This window comes from Rutidosis leptorrhynchoides, chromosome 10 (genome assembly GCF_046630445.1).
Source record: "Rutidosis leptorrhynchoides isolate AG116_Rl617_1_P2 chromosome 10, CSIRO_AGI_Rlap_v1, whole genome shotgun sequence".
In the NCBI taxonomy this organism is placed as follows: Eukaryota; Viridiplantae; Streptophyta; class Magnoliopsida; order Asterales; family Asteraceae; genus Rutidosis; species Rutidosis leptorrhynchoides.
In genome coordinates, this window is record NC_092342.1 from 4,196,454 (window position 1) to 4,203,647 (window position 7,194).

Genomic DNA, 7,194 nt, shown 5'->3' on the forward strand with positions numbered 1-7,194 from the left:
TATCCTGTTTACACACGACCATTACATAATGGTTTACAATACAAATATGTTACAACAAAATAAGTTTCTTGAATGCAGTTTTTACACAATATCATACAAGCATGGACTCCAAATCTCGTCCTTATTTAAGTATGCGACAGCGGAAGCTCTTAATAATCACCTGAGAATAAACATGCTTAAAACGTCAACAAAAATGTTGGTGAGTTATAGGTTTAACCTATATATATCAAATCATAATAATAGACCACAAGATTTCATATTTCAATACACATCCCATACATAGAGATAAAAATCATTCATATGGTGAACACCTGGTAACCGACATTAACAAGATGCATATATAAGAATATCCCCATCATTCCGGGACACCCTTCGGATATGATATAAATTTCGAAGTACTAAAGCATCCGGTACTTTGGATGGGGTTTGTTAGGCCCAATAGATCTATCTTTAGGATTCGCGTCAATTAGGGTGTCTGTTCCCTAATTCTTAGATTACCAGACTTAATAAAAAGGGGCATATTCGATTTCGATAATTCAACCATAGAATGTAGTTTCACGTACTTGTGTCTATTTTGTAAATCATTTATAAAACCTGCATGTATTCTCATCCCAAAAATATTAGATTTTAAAAGTGGGACTATAACTCACTTTCACAGATTTTTACTTCGTCGGGAAGTAAGACTTGGCCACTGGTTGATTCACGAACCTATAACAATATATACATATATATCAAAGTATGTTCAAAATATATTTACAACACTTTTAATATATTTTGATGTTTTAAGTTTATTAAGTCAGCTGTCATCGTTAGTAACCTACAACTAGTTGTCCACAGTTAGATGTACAGAAATAAATCGATAAATATTATCTTGAATCAATCCACGACCCAGTGTATACGTATCTCAGTATTGATCACAACTCAAACTATATATATTTTGGAATCAACCTCAACCCTGTATAGCTAACTCTAACATTCACATATAGAGTGTCTATGGTTGTTCCGAAATATATATAGATGTGTCGACATGATAGGTCGAAACATTGTATACGTGTCTATGGTATCTCAAGATTACATAATATACAATACAAGTTGATTAAGTTATGGCTGGAATAGATTTGTTACCAATTTTCACGTAGCTAAAATGAGAAAAATTATCCAATCTTGTTTTACCCATAACTTCTTCATTTTAAATCCGTTTTGAGTGAATCAAATTGCTATGGTTTCATATTGAACTCTATTTTATGAATCTAAACAGAAAAATTATAGGTTTATAGTCGGAAAAATAAGTTACAAGTCGTTTTTGTAAAGGTAGTCATTTCAGTCGAAAGAACGACGTCTGGATGACCATTTTAGAAAACATACTTCCACTTTGAGTTTAACCATAATTTTTGGATATAGTTTCATGTTCATAATAAAAATCATTTTCTCAGAATAACAAATTTTAAATCAAAGTTTATCATAGTTTTTAATTAACTAACCCAAAACAGCCCGCGGTGTTACTACGACGGCGTAAATCCAGTTTTACGTTGTTTTTCGTGTTTCCAGGTTTTAAATCATTAAGTTAGCATATCATATAGATATAGAACATGTGTTTAGTTGATTTTAAAAGTCAAGTTAGAAGGATTAACTTTTGTTTGCGAACAAGTTTAGAATTAACTAAACTATGTTCTAGTGATTACAAGTTTAAACCTTCGAATAAGATAGCTTTATATGTATGAATCGAATGATGTTATGAACATCATTACTACCTTAAGTTCCTTGGATAAACCTATTGGAAAAGAGAAAAATGGATCTAGCTTCAACGGATCCTTGGATGGCTCGAAGTTCTTGAAGCAGAATCATGACACGAAAACAAGTTCAAGTAAGATCATCACTTGAAATAAGATTGTTATAGTTATAGAAATTGAACCAAAGTTTGAATATGATTATTACCTTGTATTAGAATGATAACCTACTGTAAGAAACAAAGATTTCTTGAGGTTGGATGATCACCTTACAAGATTGGAAGTGAGCTAGCAAACTTGAAAGTATTCTTGATTTTATGTAACTAGAACTTGTAGAATATCTGAAGAACACTTAAAACTTGAAGATAGAACTTGAGAGAGATCAATTAGATGAAGAAAATTGAAGAATGAAAGTGTTTGTAGGTGTTTTTGGTCGTTGGTGTATGGATTAGATATAAAGGATATGTAATTTTGTTTTCATGTAAATAAGTCATGAATGATTACTCATATTTTTGTAATTTTATGAGATATTTCATGCTAGTTGCCAAATGATGGTTCCCACATGTGTTAGGTGACTCACATGGGCTGCTAAGAGCTGATCATTGGAGTGTATATACCAATAGTACATACATCTAAAAGCTGTGTATTGTACGAGTACGAATACGGGTGCATACGAGTAGAATTGTTGATGAAACTGAACGAGGATGTAATTGTAAGCATTTTTGTTAAGTAGAAGTATTTTGATAAGTGTATTGAAGTCTTTCAAAAGTGTATAAATACATATTAAAACACTACATGTATATACATTTTAACTGAGTCGTTAAGTCATCGTTAGTCGTTACATGTAAGTGTTGTTTTTAAACCTTTAGGTTAACGATCTTGTTAAATATTGTTAACCTAATGTTTATAATATCAAATGAGATTTTAAATTATTATATTATCATGATATTATCATGTATGAATATCTCTTAATATGATATAGATACATTAAATGTCTTTACAACGATAATCGTTACATATATGTCTCGTTTAAAAATCATTAAGTTAGTAGTCTTGTTTTTACATATGTAGTTCATTGTTAATATACTTAATGATATGTTTACTTATCATAGTATCATGTTAACTATATATATATCCATATATATGTCATCATATAGTTTTTACAAGTTTTAACGTTCGTGAATCACCGATCAACTTGGGTGGTCAATTGTCTATATGAAACATATTTCAATTAATCAAGTCTTAACAAGTTTGATTGTTTAACATGTTGGAAATATTTAATCATGTAAATATCAATCTCAATTAATATATATAAACATGGAAAAGTTCGGGTCACTACAGTACCTACCCGTTAAATAAATTTCGTCCCGAAATTTTAAGCTGTTGAAGGTGTTGACGAATCTTCTGGAAATAGATGCGGGTATTTCTTTTTCATCTGATCTTCACGCTCCCAGGTGAAATCGGGTCCTCTACGAGTATCCCATCGAACCTTAACAATTGGTATCTTGTTTTGCTTAAGTCTTTTAACCTCACGATCCATTATTTCGACGGGTTCTTCGATGAATTGGAGTTTTTCGTTGATTTGGATTTCATCTAACGGAATAGTGAGATCTTCTTTAGCAAAACATTTCTTCAAATTCGAGACGTGGAAAGTGTTATGTACAGCCGCGAGTTGTTGAGGTAACTCAAGTCGGTAAGCTACTGGTCCGACACGATCAATAATCTTGAATGGTCCAATATACCTTGGATTTAATTTCCCTCGTTTACCAAATCGAACAATGCCTTTCCAAGGTGCAACTTTAAGCATGACCATCTCTCCAATTTCAAATTCTATATCTTTTCTTTTAATGTCAGCGTAGCTCTTTTGTCGACTTTGGGCGGTTTTCAACCGTTGTTGAATTTGGATGATCTTCTCGGTAGTTTCTTGTATAATCTCCGGACCCGTAATCTGTCTATCCCCCACTTCACTCCAACAAATCGGAGACCTGCACTTTCTACCATAAAGTGCTTCAAATGGCACCATCTCAATGCTTGAATGGTAGCTGTTGTTGTAGCGACCCCGACAAATCGTCAATTGACGGCGTCGACTACTTAGGTCCCGTTGCGTGGTCATAGGTCTTTAACGTGACGTTTGACCAAAGATATGTCGCATTCCTTTCAAAAATAAAGATTGTTTCAAAGTTTACAAGAATTGTTCATCCAAAAGTTACGTTACAAAGTTATAGTTACATGTGAAACCTATGCGACACAGTTTTAAAGAAAGTCAAAAGACGCTCCATGAAATGCATGTATACTCGACATCCAATGCAAGTATCAAATAATGAGCGGAAGCATGTTTCACATAGCGTTTAAAGACCTGAGAAAAACATAGAAATCTGTCAACGAAAACGTTGGTGAAATCATAGGTTTAAATAAGTAAGTGAGTAAAAGTAAGTTGAACCACAAGATTTGCAACATCGATAAAGTCATAGTACATTCTAAAAGTTAATATTCACGAGCACTCAATTATCAAAGCTTAACATTCCGTCCGTTGAACCCCGTAATAATAGTGTTAGAACATACACTGTTTCCCGAAAATATATTTCACCCGTAGACAGTAGGGAACCGTCCGAAGTGAGGGTTTGTCAAACCCATATGGCCATATAACATAAGTTCTCGCTTACACCATCTGATGTAACTAATGATAATCGAATTAAGGATTTGTGTTCAAACTCGTATGTAGAATGTTTGTTTTCCCTGTACTTGTGTTCACGTAGTTTAAAAGAACGTTTATGTTTTCTCATCCCAAAAGTAAGTTCAAAAAGAGTAAAAGTGGGACTATGATCTCACCTTGTATGCACGAACCAAAAAGTACTTCGACAAGTAACGTGTGCAAAGAATAATGCTAGTCTTGACCTAAACAAATAGATTGTATCAATAACGATAGTCACGCAGGGTCAAAGTTGTTCAATTAGTCCTATGGCTCGTTACGACTCGATTATGTAGCATGTGAATCAAATTGTCACGTTTCATGCAAGATACAAGTATAAAAGCATGTTAGAACGATTGCACACCATTTGATTAAGTTTGATTAAAAGTCAACTTGGTCGGGTCAAAGTCAACGAAAAAGTCAACATGTTCGGGTCGGGTCCCGAACTATTCTTCTGAGGTTTTTAATCATATATGAGCATGTTAGAACAAGTTTCATGTGAATCGGAGGTCCGTAGTATGCCAAACATTTTTCGTATTTTGGACATGGAGGTCAGAACCTGACCACGGCATATGCCGCGCCGCGGCCAGAGGTGTCGCGCCGCGACATTAGGCGTGGCCTGGTACCTGGTCAGTTTCAAATGTTCAAGTCTTGGTCAAAACTTCAAACAACCATAAAACGCAAACCGTAAACAACTAGAAGGCGTATCTTATACCGTTGGAAAGCTCTTTTGACAAGGAACACAACTAAACATGTATCATCAATCAAAAACATCATTTTCAACAACCGATTTCTCGTCAAGTGATCAATAAAAGTCTATTTTCAAATTTTCAAGTTCATCAAATGCATTTTGAGTTTCGGGAATCCAATTCTCACATATGATATGCCGTTTTGAAGGTAATAAGGCATACATTACAACTAAACACTAACAATTAACATTCCATGGCATTCAAGCATCCAAAAATTCATGTCAAGAACCATCAAACCCTAGTCAAACATCTCAAAATCAATAATCATGCTTTTGAAGTTTTCTTAATCAACCTACACATCAAATTGAAGCTAGTGATACTAGGAACACAATTAGAACATGAACTTTTAACATCTAACAACATATGATCATCCAAAATTCAAGAACAACACACCAAAATTCAAGTTCATGCTAGTTATACTAAAACAACGAGATCGAGCATAAAAATTACATACACGACATCACAATGAGCCATAGACACTAACTAACACCATTTCAAGTCAAAAACACGAATTTAGAGAAATCTAGAGTTTTAGAAATGTTACCCAAACGAGATGAAGTTGGTACCAAAATGAAGAGGATGAAGAGAGGATCACGAATATGTAATTTATTTTGTTGTAAGCCTCCTAGATTGAATTTAGATGATGATTGAATGAATTTGGAAATTGGGTGTGTGTTCTTGCTAGAGAGAAAGAGAGAGAGATGGAGATGATAATGAATGGGTGAAAGGGGTTTGACCCTTTGACCTAGTCAAGGGTTTGATCCCTTGTCAAGTTTAGTCCCTCAACTTTCGTTCGGGTGCGTGAATTACCTAAACGAGATAATTTAAAACGCGTATCAACGGGAGATGTTATAAACATATAACGGAATTTATATTAGTATAATGGAAAAGTAAACGAAAAAAGGCGGGATGTTACATTACCTACTCCTTAAAAGAAATTTCGTCCCGAAATTTAAGTAGGCGTAATAGTCGTTGTTTCTTCCTCGAGATCTTGCGTTTCCGAATTCACGAATAGATGAGGATACTTCCTTTGCATTTGATCTTGCCTTTCCCAAGTAAACTCGGGTCCCCTTTTGGCGTTCCAACGGACTTTAACAATCGGGATTCGGCTTTGTTTCAATGTCTTGACGGAGGTGTCCACAATTTCAACCGGTTCCTCCACAAAATGAAGTTTGTCATCAATAGTAAGTTTATCTAGGAGAGTAGCACGTTCCTATTCCGTAGGACACGTCTCTAAGTTTGTTGCATGGAACGTAGGGTAAACGGAAACTTAATTGAGTCGGAAGTTCTAAACGGTAGGAGCGGTTCCAATACGCCCCAAGGTTTCAAAAGGATTAATATTTCGCGGTTTAAATTTCCCTGATTCCCGAAACGGATTTCACCTTTCCAAGGTGCGAGGTCTCAATATTACACGGTTACTGACTTGGGATTCGAGAGGTTTACGTCGAATATCGGTATAGTCCTTTTGGCGACTACGGGTCATCTTGAGTCCTTCTCAGACTTGGACGATCTCAACTGTTATTTCTTGAATGAGTTCGGATTCGGTGATTTGCTTGCCACATGCTTTGATCCAACGAATAGGGGTATGACATTTGCGGTCATATAGGGTTTCGGAAGTGCGGCGTTAATACACGAATGGTAACTGCTGTGTGAGAGGAGACAACTAAAGGCAACAATACAAGTTTGTAACATGTCTTTCCAAGATGTGAAACGTACGTTTGTTTGGTCTGTTGATTGTGGATGATACACGGCATTCATGTTTAAACGTGTCCCTACAGTTCCTTGTAAGGCATCCCGAATTTAGAAGTGAGACGAGTACCCCGATCTGAAATTTTAATGGAGATGGTACGCCGTGCCGAGCTAGAATTTTCTTTAATACACGTTTGAACAGGTTTCGTTTCTCAAGAGGTCCGCACCGCGGAAGATCCATCGGTTCCCGAAAGTGGTTGTTAGGACTATTCACCATCGTGGCGAATACTAATATAATGTGAAGAGTTTCTCTCTCCATTGAGAAGTTTTATAAAAAGTT